A 15348-nucleotide genomic window follows, 5' to 3' on the forward strand; every position below is an offset into this window, starting at 1 on the left:
TGAAAAAGAAAGGTCATTTTTAATAACATTTAATTACAATATGACTTGTGTCACAGTTGTATATGCTATGTTATTTTTTCTTTATTTGCGATTTTTTTTTTCCCCACAAAACTGAAGTTACCCTTTAACTATATGACTTGACTCATACATTTGACTACTCCCAATGACCACAGTCTGGCCTCCCTAATGTCTGAAGGCCAGTAAACTGGCCCTTTGTTTAGAAGGTTTGGAGAGCCCTGCTTTAAACCTACATGAGTGTTAAAATTTCTTTTTTTTCTTTTTTTTGCATTAAAGGGCATTAGGTAAAGACAGCTCATTATCTTTAAAGAGTCTATAATGAGCCCTAATACATTAAACACACCTTTCCTATTTTTGGACAACTCAGCGCACCCAACAACATCCGTGTGTTTCCATGCACTGTAGCCAGGTTCATTTTATATATTGTATATGTGCATTGGCGTTCAAATAAAAAAAAAAAATGGCAATGTACATTTATATTGCATTACTATACATTGTGGTACATGTTTACCACCAGTACATAGGTGTGGAGTCAGCCCAAATCAGTCTTCAGAAAGTCACAACTGTATTTATTAAAGGTGTAGAACACTAATCCTACCTAAAACTTAGTATGGGTGTCATTGGTTGATAATATAACAGGGAAATAAATAGTCTTTCAAAGAACAGTATGAAGGTATTCAAAACGTGCCTAGCACATTCTGTACCCAATTACAATCAACTTATTGAAAGACTGATACATAGGATGGGTGATATGTTACTGTCGGGTACATTCCACTCAGTCTATTTATTGTCAGCTCAGCTGCCTAAACGCTATTCTTCCATCACTAGGACATGCTAAATTATTAGAAAAAATTTTAATTATGATTAGGAGTATGCCCTACCCCTTGTCACATGGAGAACTGCCTTTATCTTCTGGGATGGCTCCTCAGCATTCAGTGTATGTTGACACTGCTAGTCCAATTAAAAGCTGGGAGCCGGGCCGCAGAGCCCAGCATGAGGGAAGTATGCAGTGTCTGTCATGACACCACAGCAATGTGAGAAAGGAACAGACCTCTGAGCCAGCCGTCAAAGCGGCCTTCTAGTAAGTGCCAAGGCTGTATGTCAAGTCACAGTCAGGGTCTGATATATACAACTGACTTCACTTTCGCCATGTTTTCGGCCTAATATTTAAATAAAACCCCAACATAATATATATTTTCTGAAAGTAGAGGACCTGTAGGATAAAAAGGTAGTTGCATTTTTTTTGTAAAATATAAAAGATGAAATTGTATTTAGTAAATATGTTAAAATTAAAACTGTGTAAAATTACGGAAAACTACGATATCCAAAATTATCCATAGGCAGCTCTTAAAACCTTTACATCCCATCATATTGATGTTAACCATAAGTAAGGGTCTAGGATTGTTCCTTTCACTCAGTTGTGTGGCAATATCTAATATGTGTTGCCCAATCAATGATTAAATACAGTACATGTGCCTTATGGTGCACTATATTCCAGTTCTTTTTTTTTTCATTTATGATACCATCAAAAATTAAGTGCCTTGCGAAACACACACAGCATGTTAGCCTTCTTTGTAATAATGGGCATTGTCACATGTCCTTTGGTGTACTCACAATTTATGAAAAAAAAAAGTTTTTGGGTGAACTGACTACAAATCATCAAACAATGCTGGTAGAAGGATACAGTCAAAAAAGATGCAGACTGCAGACAGAAGTTTGAAATATACATACAGCAGCGTTTCAAATGCAATGAACACACCATCTGTTTGTACACGTGATTTCTCCAAGTGACAGAAGTGTCTTCATTGGTTGATGTTGAAGTCACCTTTCAGAAATTTCATATGTTGTATGTGAACATACATAATATTAGAAAAAAAACAAGAAATACATATAGTATACCCAGGGCCGGTGCAAGGATTTTTGACACCCTAGGCGAAACCTAATTTTGCCACCACCCTCTGGCTCCGCCCCTGACTCCACTGACTTTGCCAGGTTCAATGGTTTAATTCAACCCTCTAACTGCTACATCTGCAAGACAGCTCGTTCATTTGAAAAACAACAGACTTACTAGCAGGATCACCAGGTGAATATAAAAGAGAAAACCTAAAAACAAATCTAATGCAGCCACCCATCTAAGAATTGGTAAGCTGCAGTATAATACATATTTTGCTTTACTTTAATGCCACTTTAACTGGATAAAGTTAATCAAGTAATTCTGTTATACATCAATGTATAGGCAGATGATGGGAAGGAAGGAGTTAAAACAGGAGATAAACAGACTGGAGTAAAGCTACTTCCAGTGCTGGCAAGGAGAGAGAGTGAGGGGGGTCAGGGGAGAGAGAGACAGGGGGTGAGAGAGGTCGACAGAAAGAGAGGTCGAGAGAGGTCGAGAGAGGTCGAGAGAGGTCGAGAGAGGTCGAGAGAGAGAGAGAGGTAGAGAGAGAGAGAGAGAGAGGTCAAGAGAGAGAGAGAGGTCGAGAGAGAGAGAGAGAGAGAGAGAGAGGTCAAGAGAGAGAGAGAGGTCGAGAGAGAGAGAGAGAGGTCGAGAGAGACAGGGGGCGACAGAGGTCAGGGAGAGAGGGGGAGAGAAACAGGGGGTGACAGAGAGAGGTTAGGGAGAGAAGGGGGTGTCAGAGAGAGAGAAGAGAGAGGGGGTCAGAGAGAGAGAGAAGAGAGAGGGGGTCAGAGAGAGAGAAGAGAGAGGGGGTCAGAGAGAGAGAGAGAGGGGTCAGAGAGAAAGAGAGAAGGGGTCAGAGAGAGAGAGAGGGGTCAGTCAGAAAGAGAGGGGTGTTAGACAGAAAGAGAAGGGGGCATCAGAGAGAGAGAGAGAGGGGGGGCATCAGAGAGAGAGAGGGGGGCATCAGAGAGAGAGAGAGAGGGAGGGGGGGGCATCAGAGAGAGAGAGAGAGAGAGAGAGAGGGGGGGCATCAGAGAGAGAGAGAGAGGGGGGGCATCAGAGAGAGAGAGAGGGGGCATCAGAGAGAGAGAGAGAGAGGGGGGGGCATCAGAGAGAGAGAGAGAGAGAGAGGGGGGGGCATCAGAGAGAGAGAGAGAGAGGGGGGCATCAGAGAGAGAGAGGGAGGGGGCATCAGAGAGAGGGGCATCAGAGAGAGAGAGAGGGGGTGCATCAGAGAGAGAGAGGGAGGGGGCATCAGAGAGAGGGGCATCAGAGAGAGAGAGGGGCATCAGAGAGAGAGAGGGGGCATCAGAGAGAGAGAGCGGGGGCATCAGAGAGAGGGGGTATCAGAGAGAGAGAGAGAGAGAGGGGGCATCAGAGAGAGAGAGAGAGAGGGGGGGGTCAGAGAGAGATAGAGAGAAAGAGAGGGGTGACAGGTCAGAGAGAGAGGGGGGGGTCAGAGAGAGAGAGAGAAGGGAGAGGGGGGGTCAGAGAGAGATAGAGAGAAAGAAAGGGGTGACAGGTCAGAGAGAGAGGGGGGGTCAGAGAGAGAGAGAGAGAAGGGAGAGGGGGGGTCAGAGAGAGATAGAGAGAAAGAGGGGTGACAGAGGTCAGAGAGAGAGGGGGGGTCAGAGAGAGAGATAGAGAGAAAGAGAGGGGTGACAGAGGTCAGAGAGAGAGAGAAGGGAGAGGGGGGATCAGAGAGAGAGAGGGGGGAGGGGGTCAGAGAGAGAGAGAGAAGGGAGAGGGGGGTCAGAGAGAGAGAGGGGGGAGGGGGTCAGAGAGAGAGAGGGGGGGTCAGAGAGAGAGAGAGGGGGGGAGGGGGTCAGAGAGAGAGAGGGGGGGGAGCAGGCTCTGGTCAGTGAAAGTGATCACTCACTTGGAATGTTCCCCGGGGGCTCACTGGTTCATGCAGCAGTTTCTCAGTGTGGCTGTTGGCTCGGCTGCTTGTTTTTAATCTTCCTGCCCACCTCCCCTTCACAGACGGAGCACACAGGGGGGGCGGGACTCGGGAGAAGTGTGTAGCTGATCTGATGTGACATCATGATGTCAGAGCAGAGAGGGGGGAATCAATGATTGCCGGACACACGTCAGGGCGGGGGAGCGCTCTACGGGGAGGGGGGGGGACAGGGTGTTTGTTGGACACGATGTCAGAGTGGAGAGCTGCGCGGGGGGGGGGGGAGGCGGGGGTTGGTGCTGCTGCTTGACACATGTCAGAGTGGCTGCCTGGTGGATACTTGCAAGCTCTGTGGAAACTGTAGGAGAGGAATAGACTAACCAGCGGCCGGGCGCCCTAGGCGGTTGCCTAGTCCGCCTAGTGGTAGCACCGGCCCTGAGTATACCCATAAAAAGGAATTCCAGCTGCCAAAAAATATGATTCCAGACAAGAAACTATATATCATAAGAATGAGAGTTGGAAAACTGGTCATCACACTATCTGCAACTGCAAATAATAATTTGTGTTATTGCTATAGGAAGTGCAATTTCTAACTGCCCCGAAATGCCTTAGTTTGTCAAGATATACACTATATTACCAAAAGTATTGGGACGTCTGCCTTTACACACACATGACCGTTAATGGCATGCCAGTCTTAGTCTGTAGGGTTCAATATTGACTTGGTCCACCCTTTGCAGTTATAACAGCTTCAACTCTTCTGGGAAGACTCTCCACAAGGTTTAGGAGTGTGTCTATGGGAATGTTTGACCATTCTTCCAGAAGAGCATTTGTGAGGTACTGGTGTGGATGGGAGGGCCTGGCTCGCAGTCTCTGCTCTAATTCATCCCAAGGGTTTTAATGTTGCGTTGAGGTCAGGATTCTGTGCAGGCCAGTCAAGTTCCTCCACCCCAAACTCGCTCATACATGTCTTTATGGACTGTGCACGGGTCCAAATCATTTTGGTAAAGGGGGATTATGGTGTGGGGTTGTTTTTCAGGGGTTGGACTTGGCCCCTTAGTTCCAGTGAAAGGAACTCCTAAGGTGCCTGCATACCAAGACATTTTGGACAGTTTCATGCTCCCAACTTTGTGGGAACAGTTTGGGGATGGCCCCTTCCTTTTCCTACATGAATGCACAACCGTGCAATGCACAAAGCAAGGTCCATAAGGAAATGAATAAGCGAGTTTGGGGTGGAGGAACTTGACTGGCTTCCTGACCTCAACCTGACAGAACACCTTTGGGATGAATTAGAGTGGAGACTGTGAACCAGGCCTCCTCGTCCAACATCAGTGCCTGACTTCACAAAGACTGGTCAAACATTCCCATAGACACACTTCTAAACCCTGTGGACACCCTTCCCATAGGATTTGAAGCTGCTGTAGCTGCAAAGGGTGGGCCAACTCAATATTGAACCCTACAGACTAAGACAGGGGTGCCATTAAAGTTCATGTGTGGGTAAAGGCTGTTGTCCCAATAATTTTGGTAATATAGTGTATATATATATATATATATATATATATATATATATATATATATATATATATATATATATATACGTAGTGAGTGTACAGCTTGTATAACAGTGTAAATTTACTGTCCCCTAAAAATAACTCAACGTACACCCTTAAGTGCTCATGTCCAAATTGGGCCCAAAGTGTCAATATTTTCTGTGGCCACCATTATTTTCCAGCACTGCCTTAACTCTCTTGGGCATTGAGCACACCAGAGCTTCACAGGTTGCCACTGGAGTCATCCTCTACTCCACAACATCACGGAGCTGGTGGATGTTAGAGACCTTGCGCTTTTTCATCTTCTGTTTGAGGATGCCCTACAGATGCTCAGTAGGGTTTAAGTCTGGAGACATGCTTGGCCAGTCCATCACCTTTACATCACCTTTACCCTCAGGTTCTTTAGCAAGGCAGCGGTCATCTTGGAGGTGTGTTTAGGATCGTTATCATGTTGAAATACTGCCCTGCGGCCCAGTTTCCGAAGCAAGGGGATCATGCTCTGCTTCAGTATGTCACTGTACATTTTGGCATTCATAAATCCCTCAATAAACTGTAGCTCCCCAGTGCCACCACACACATCTGAACCAAATAAGTTAAGTTTATCTTGGTCTCATCAGACTACAGCACATGAGTCCAGTAATTCATGTTCTCAATCTGCTTGTCTTCAGCAAACTGTTTGCGGGCTTTCTTGTGCATCATCTTTAGAAGAGGCTTCCTTCTAGGATGACTGCCATGCAGATCAATATAATGCAGTGTGCGGTGTATGGTCTGAGCACTGACATACTGACCCCCCTGTATGGTCTTGGCCATGGTGCTGCAGCTCAGTTTCAGGCTCTTGGCAATCTGCTTATAGCCTTGACCATCTTTATGTAGAGCAACAATTCTTTTTTTCAGATCCTCAGAGAGTTCTTTGTCATGAGGTGCCATGCTGAACTTCCAGTGACCAGTATGAGAGAGTGAGAGCGATAACACCCAATTTAACACACTTGCACCCCATTCACACCTGAGACTTTGTAACACTAATGCCGCGTACACACGAGCGGACTGTATGGCATACTTAGTTCGTCATACAATCCGACGGACAGTCCGCCGTACTTTCCACTGAACGGACTTGACCACACACGGATACCCAAACAGTCCGACGAAAGCTTGCGCGATGACGTACAGCACGTACGACGGGACTAGAAATAGGAAGTCCAAGACACAGCAAAGCACCCTTTGGGCTCCTTCTGCTGACTTTGCGTTAGTAGAAGTTTGGTTAGAGACGATTCGCGCTTTTCAGACTTCAGCTTAATTTGTCCATTTTCTGCGGCGCAGTCTGCCTGTGAGGTTTGTATCTGTCTTTCGGTACGCGTGGATCAGTTGGTACCTGTTGTTAGGCGCTTCTGGTCCGCTCGTTTCTGGGTTTCAGGTCGTTCTTCATAGGTCTGGCTGTTCTTCAGTGCGTTCAGTTAAGCTTGTTTGTCCAGCCGACCGTTTCAAAGCCATGGAGAGTGGACGTACTCGCGAACGAGTTCGTGCTATATGGTGGCTTGGTGTTGGGGTTAATACTTTGACCCGAGCCCAGTCTGTGAACAGGGTGAGGAGGAGTTCATGGACAAAGAATTGGTTGCGCCAGCGCGACCAATTCTCGCATATGCCTTTACTCCGTGAGATCCGTGTATTTTTTATTTTTCTGTCATTTTTTTTAGAGCTTTTACCTTTTTGTGTCCCACGTGCATATTTGCTTTCACTAACGTCCCCAGCATGCAATCCTGGGCCCCTATACACCCACAGCCGAGACTGTTTTTCTCTAATTCATATTGTCAGCTCCATTGTACTGTTTTACTGCCCCCCACCCTTTGTATACTCTTTGTATACACCCTTTGTGTGTATATATATATATATATATATATATATATATATATGGATTGTATACTCATTAATTAGGCCCCCACCCCACTCAAATTGGTTGCAGGAATTATATACTCATTAATTAGGCCCCCACCCCACTCAAATTGGTTGCAGGAATTGTATACTCATTAATTAGGCCCCCACCCCACTCAAATTGGTTGCAGGAATTGTATACTCATTAATTAGGCCCCCACCCCACTCAAATTGGTTGCAGGAATTGTATACTCATTAATTAGGCCCCCACCCCACTCAAATTGGTTGCAGGAATTGTATACTCATTAATTAGGCCCCCACCCCACTCAAATTGGTTGCAGAAATTGTATACTCATTAATTAGGCCCCCACCCCACTCAAATTGGTTGCAGGGATTGTATACTCATTAATTAGGCCCCCACCCCACTCAAATTGGTTGCAGGGATTGTATACTCATTAATTAGGCCCCCACCCCACTCAAATTGGTTGCAGGAATTGTATACTCATTAATTAGGCCCCCACCCCACTCACCCACCTAACTTATGTCCCCTGGTCCATCAGAGGGCTGAGTAATCTGTGAATTGGGCCGTCTATTTGTTTTTTTTGCAGAAAAACATTTTCAATATTTATGTTTAACTGCTGTTCCAAAATGTTTTTGAGTTTTATTTGTTATGAATTGTTTTGATTTAATGACTAATTTTTTTTTTCCCTGTGTTTGACTCCCCAGTTTCCTTCCACGCCACAGGAATGGCAGACTGTGGCTTCCCAGTTCGCTGCCCGTTGGGACTTTCCCAACTGTGGAGGGGCGATCGACGGGAAACATGTGCGGATTGTGCCCCCACCCCATTCGGGGTCCTACTACTGGAATTATAAGGGGTTCCATAGTGTGGTGTTAATGGCGGTGGTGTCAGCACAATATGACTTTCTGTATGCGGATGTGGGGAAGAACAGCCAGATGTCTGACGGAGGAGTGTTTAGGCAGACCGAGTTCTGCCACCGTCTCATCACTGGTGGCCTGGACTTGCCACCAGATGCTGATAATGTGGAGGGTCTACCTTTTGTTTTTATCGCTGATGAAGCGTTCGGTCTGAGTGACCATTTGATGAAGCCCTTCCCCCAAAGGACCCTCACCCCGGAGAGGAGGGTTTATAATTACCGGCTGGCCAGAGCAAGAAGGGTTGTGGAGAATGCCTTTGGTATTATGGCCAGCCGGTTCCGTCTGTTTTTGACAGCAATAAACTTGGCAGAGTACAAACTGAACTATGTCATTCTCTGCTGCTGCATTTTACACAACTTTTTAAGAAAACTTTCTGGAACCCATTACCTGCAGCCAATTGGGCCTGAGGCCGGACTAATGCCAGAACTCACACGGCTGGATCATGCCCATCCTGGCTTAGCCCCCCAAACAGCACGTGAGGTGCGTGACCAGTATGTCACCTATTTTAATGGTAGGGGGGCTATTCCAATGCCAGCTGACCAATAAAGATTTCCTTTTGTTTAAATATGTATTGTCTGATCAAATTTTTAAGTTTGGTTCTTGTTTGCTTTTCAAGGTGGTTGTCTCCTACATTCTCCTAATTCAGGGATATGCAATTGGCCGACCTACAGCTGGTGCAAAACTACAAGTCAATCATGCCTCTGGGTCTCATGCTTGTGGCTGTCAGTCTTGCTATGCTTCATGGGACTTGTAGTTCTGCAACAGCTGGATTTCCACTAATTGCATATTCCTGTCCTAGTGCATTTGTATTGCAAAGTGGTTTTTGCCAATAGTAAATAAGGCCCTTTGTGACAGAAAACACAAAATGACTTCCCAAACTGGTATTGAGTATTGAAAGAAGGAGACACACACACACACATCTTTGTTTTTAATTTTTAATAGTGCACATTCCAACAAGTGCCTCTTTTTTTGGTATTTTTCTTTTTGTTTTGTTTTGTTTTGGTAAACAATTTTTTTTGTAAACATATAAAAAAAAATATATATATATATATATATATATATATATATATATATATATATATATATATATATATATATATATAATAAAAAAAAAAACTATTTACAGAAAACAAGGGGTAAAGCCAAATTTTGAAGATGCACACCAAAAATTGGTAATGTCAACATGTGCTATCTACCATCATGAGCGATCAATGGACGTGTTTGGTGGGTGCAATCCCTTCCTCTCACATACTAGAATGAGGAAGGGTTTGCAAACACAAAATGCGTACATTGCGATCCTCTGATGGCACATAGCACATGTTGACACACCGTGTGCATCTTCAAAATTTGGCCTCTAAAAACACCTAAAAACAATGTTATAAAAACATTAAAAACTTTTTTTACAAGGAATGAAGAACATGATCTTTCGTTTTAGGGAAAAGGGGCTTAGATTCTCCCTAAAACATCGATCATGTTCTTCATTTCCTGCTTCATAGTGTCCAGTTGTCGTTGCATGTTTTGCATCTTGTTCTGCATTTGATCAATCTTGCCATTCCAGGCCATGATCTGACCAATCAGTCTCTGGGCACTGTCAGGGGAAAATGGCTTCGCGGCTTGTCCTTCCACAACCAGATCATCACCTAAAAACATGTGTAGATAAAAAATTTTGTTAAAATATACAGCCATTAATTGTTTACCTTAAGCTGGGTTGTCAGACACTCACTTTGTGGGGTGCGTATCTCCACCAGCTCTTTCTCCTCCACATCTAGCCCTGGGCTGGGCTGCTCCAGCTCTGGCAATGGACTGGGCTGCTCCAGCTCTGACACTGGGCTTGGGCTAACTGCCCAATCAGGCTGGTGAGGTCGGGGGGTCCTGGGCTGCTCCGACTCTTGTCTGAGTCTTTGTTCCCCTATGAGAATGAAAAACAAAAAAAAAAGGTATACTTTTAAGCACAGTGATATTTGAGTTCAGAAATTGGAATATGAAACATTGGTTTGAAGTGGTGTACAATTATTAGCTGGTTGTTACAAGATCCTAGTTTAAGGCTGGGTTCACACCGCTGCGGGTGGGAGACCCGGATGTGATTCGCACCGCACTGCAGTGCAAATCACATCCGATCTGTCTGTGCGATGCGAGTTCAGCCATACAGATAGTATGGCTGAATTCGCATCGCACCCGCCGCAAACTCGCACAGGACCCTTTTTTTGGTCCGCAGCAGAATCGGATCGCATGGGTGTTCACACCATGCGATCCGATTCCTGTCCGAGTTTGCAGATCGCACTGCGATATGCGGACTGGTCTGGGGGTGTCATTAAGATTTCATTGACACTCCCAGCAGTCTGCATAGGGCAGTGTGAACTGCCGGCGGGAGGCATGCGATGCGGGAAAACGCCGCGGATTTGCGGCGTTCCCGCATCGCTATGGTGTGAACCTAGCCTAATACATCATTTAAATTACATTTTTTTAGTTAGGCTGTGTTCAGACTGCTGCGATGTGCGAACGCTGCAAATCTACTGTGGTTTCACGCATCGCATGCCTCCCGGAGGCAGTTCACACTGCCCTATGTGACCTGCTGGGAGTGTCAGTGTAAAGTTTTATTGACACCTCCAAATTATTTCTCATATCACAGTGCAATCTTTAAACTCGGACAGGAATCGGACCACATGATGTGAACACCCATGTGATCCGATTCTGCTGTGGTATAGTCTGAAATCGCATCACACAGAGATCACATGTGATTTGCACTGCAGTGCGGTGCAAATCACATTCGTTCTCGTACATTGCAGCAATGTGAACCTAGCCTTTAACCAAACTGCGATACTTTATATCTTTTGTCCAAGTTTCACAGACGGACACACTCGAATCATCCCCTAGAGTACCTGTGTGTGATTATGTCAAAAAATGTTCTATGATGTCCCAAACTACACTAAATTATTCCCAGTCCAGATGTTGAACCAGCATTTTATCTATCTATCTATCTATCTATCTATCTATCTATCTATCTATCTATCTATCTATCTATCTATCTCTTTTTTTTAGTTAGACTACATTACACTGAATAAATTTATGAAACAGCTGCAGCTATAAAGACATGTACACAAGGATATCCTAAACTGAGAGTGACAATTCAGTTTATCATGAACAATACAAAAAAATTAATAACTAATTAAAATCTAATCCAACACCAGATAAATTTACACCATATCCAAATTCACGCTATTTACGTCCACATATACGAACGAGCATATTCGCTCATTACATGAACGATTAACCACACAAACGATCAAATTCTCCAGATTTACAAATATGTCGTATACACCCATATGAACGATTATGTCCGACCGCCACGATAAGCGCAGAGTACTCACTTTTTTTCAGTGCCTTTTTGATTCTCCTGTATTGGTCCGGCTCCCTGGATTTTATGTCGGACCATCGTTTCCGGAGCTGATCTTTGGCTCTTCGGACCCCAAATTTGCTCTCCAAAGTGCTCACAACTATCGTCATGATGCGATCTTTTCGGATATTGGGTTTGAGATACGGGCCATTTTCCCCATCGTAATCCTCCCTTCGGAGTATATCCACCATCTCCACCATCTCTTCAAAGGCCATGTTTGTGGCCTTAAACCTTTTCCTTGCTCCGGAAGCATGGGGTTCAGGGCTTTCCTCCGCGCTGCTAACTGAAAATCCGTCCGCCATCTTTATCTATTCAATCTCCCACAGCGGAACGAGGGTAAAAGGGGTGGGGAAATACGGTCACAAGGAACGTCAGGGGCGGGTAATGTGGGCGACGCAGGCGGAGCTTGAACGCATGCGCTGTATATAAAGCGTTACCGCGAGGCCGTACGTTTGTCCAAACGGAAGCAGCGAGCGATACACGCGACGGTAAGATGGTTATCTTTTTATTTTTAGGGTTTTAGGCCTGCGTTAGGAATGTATATAGTGGGATTTTACCTTGTGGATGGTTAGTTGATTTTAATGTCGGTTGGTGTTTTGTGTGGGTGTGTGTGGGGGGGTAGTGTGTGTGGTAGTGTGTGTGTGGGGGTGGGGGTGGGTGTGTGTGGGGGGGTAGTGTGTGTGGTAGTGTGTGTGTGGGGGTGGGTGTGTGGGGGGGTAGTGTGTGTGGTAGTGTGTGTGTGGGGGTGGGTGTGTGTGGGGGGGTAGTGTGTGTGGTAGTGTGTGTGTGGGGGTGGGGGTGGGTGTGTGTGGGGGGGTAGTGTGTATGGTAGTGTGTGTGTGGGGGTGGGTGTGTGGGGGGGGTAGTGTGTGTGGTAGTGTGTGTGTGGGGGTGGGTGTGTGGGGGGGTAGTGTGTGTGGTAGTGTGTGTGTGGGGGTAGTGTGGGTGGGTGTAGTGTGGGTGTAGTGTGTGTCTCGTCTACATTGTCACAATATAAATAGTGTGCATTTGGTCTGACATTAGTATTTATGTTTTTTTTTTTCTTTTTTTTTTTCAGAACTCAAAATGCAAAAGTACACTCCAGACCCCTTTAAGGAGGAGGCATTCCTGTCAACATTCATTGATATGTTTGAGATGCACAGGAACCTGTGGGATTCCAAGCACCCACTATATTCAAGCCGTCCTGGCCGGAGGAAAACACTGGGGACAATTTTGAAGTTTGTGAAAACCCGACTCCCCCAGGCAGACATTAAGTTTGTGGGCTCCAAAATTCAGGGCCTGCGTAACATGTATAGGCGGGAGCGCAACAAGATCCTAGAGTCCCAAACATCAGGAGCAGCAGCAGATGAGATATATGTACCTAGGCTGTGGTATTACAACAGGCTGCGTTTTCTGGATGACCCGTCAGAAGCCAGGCAGTCACTTTCCACTCTTCTGTCTACCCGTCCCTCCACCCTTCCCTCCACCTCAGGTGAGCCATCCCAGGAAGATCCAGACCCTTCCTTGCTGGACGAAGTTGATGCGCCCAGCTGGAGCCAGGTATATTTTAGTTTCTAAAGTTAGAATTGCTCAAATATTAATGATGTAAAGTTCAATGTTTGAATTGCTTCCAAATCTAGGATTTCATCACAAATTAAATTAGATATAAGGATACAGTAGTTTCCACAAATGTGGCTAAAATCTTGGTGAACTGATGGAAAAATGATGGTGTCAAAATGATAGCCTTTTGTATTTCAAGACAAATGTATTTGCAAGTGAGAACTGTAAAATTGTCAGTGATTGATGATTTCAAAATATAGACATATTTTATTTATTTATTTATTTATTTATTTTTTACACAGGATGAGCTCACCCAGGAGGAGGCCGGGACCAGTGGTATGGAGGAGGAGGCCGGGACCAGCCACACGCAGGAGCTAGCTGGGCCCAGCAGGAGTCGGACCGAAAGTCAGGTCCCTCCCCTCCGCCTAGCCAGCAAAAGGCCCAGGAGGATGACACAGACAGAGGAGGAGTCATTGGCGCTTATACGTCAAGCCAGCCAATTGCTTAGTAAACCCCCCAATCCTGAAGAGGCCTACGCTACATATTTGGCCAGCAAGTTGCTTGAAATGGAGAAGGGACAGCACAACTTGTGCGAGGCTATTTTCTTCGACAGTATTCAGCGGGGTCTGAAGGGTGAGCTAACACCAACCACCAGACTCTACAACACAGACCCTACTGCTCCTCCTCCTCCTCCTCCTCCTCCTCCTCCTACCACAAGTCCACCACCAGAGGCACAGCCTCCAGCAAAGCGTGGAGGGAAGGCTACACGGAAGAGTCGGAAGTGACTGCCTGGCTTCAGTCTGCTCTGACAGAAGACGCAGGCTGTTGTAGTACCACAGTCTGGGGACATAGATCTCATCTGCTGCTGTTCCTGGTCTTTGGGATTCTAGGACCATGTTGTGCTCCCTATTTTCATGTTTACACAGGATCTGAATTTTGGTGGCCACTCACTTGATGTGTGCCTGGGGGACAAAAGGCTTCACAAACTTCAAAAGTGTCTCCAGTGTTGCCTCCCTCTTGATTTTGTTTTGTACAGACTAAAAATAAAGATTTATTATTTCCAAAAATATTGTAATTTTTTTTATTTTGGAATAAAAAAACAGAGTTTATTTGTGAGTAGGCAGGTACATGTCAAAAGACTATGGGGGTTATTTACAAAACACACGTTCATGTTAATATAAATATGCTAATTACAAGTGCAATTTTTAAAGCACTGCAAGGGCACTTGGAAGTGCAGTCGCTGTAAATTTGAGGCTAACATTTGAAATGAGAGGAAGCTCTGCTGATTTTGAACATTCAATCATGTGTAAGCTAAAATGCTGGTTTGAGTATCTATCTATCTATCTATCTATCTATCTATCTATCTATCTATCTATCTATCTATCTATCTATCTATCTATCTATCTCTACTTACATAGTCTGCTTGGACAAAAAAAAGTCCATCTAGTTTAACCCCCCCCCCCCCCCCCACACACACACACACACACAAAAAAAAAGCAAAATAAATAAATAATTTTAAACTAACAATAGTAGTTCCAAAAATATATAGTAATAGATAAATTATAAAATTATATATATATATATATATATATATATATATATATATATTTTTTTTTTTTTATTTATTATTATTTAAGTTTATATATATATATATATATATATATATATATATATATATATATATATATATATATATATATATTATTTACTCTCAAATTGGAATATTAATCATAGGATGAGGATGAATAAAAACATTTGTGATAACTCTGTGTGAATATAAGCAGCAAAGCTACTTCACTTTTCTTGCATTATGAAGAAGAAAAGAATGGGCTATATTAAAAAAACACAAAATTAGCAGCATGACGAATATGCTAGCTTCAATACGAACACTAGTTTTACAAGACCGAGCGCTTCCTGCCCTGTAAATCCTTTCTGGGCATGCGTCATTCTTAGTCCATCCGACTAGCATACTGACGACCGTATTGTCCGCTGAAACCAAAGTACGACGGACAGAATTTCGAAAAAACCGAAATACTTAGTACTCCGGACTGCACGCTGAAAAAGTCCGCTGAAGCCCACACACGAGCGGATTGTCCGCTGAAATGTGTTTAGACGGACTGAGTACGCCATACAGTCCGCTCGTGTGTACGCGGCATAATGGGTCACATGACGCTGGGGAGGGAAAATGGCTAATTGGGCCTAATTTGGACATTTTCACTTAGGAGTGTATACTTACTTTTGTTGCCAGCAGTTT

The sequence above is a fragment of the Lithobates pipiens genome, unplaced genomic scaffold (assembly GCF_037356315.1).
Source record: "Lithobates pipiens isolate NorthernLeopardFrog02 unplaced genomic scaffold, aLitPip1_a1.2 Scaffold_22, whole genome shotgun sequence".
NCBI lineage: Eukaryota > Metazoa > Chordata > Amphibia > Anura > Ranidae > Lithobates > Lithobates pipiens.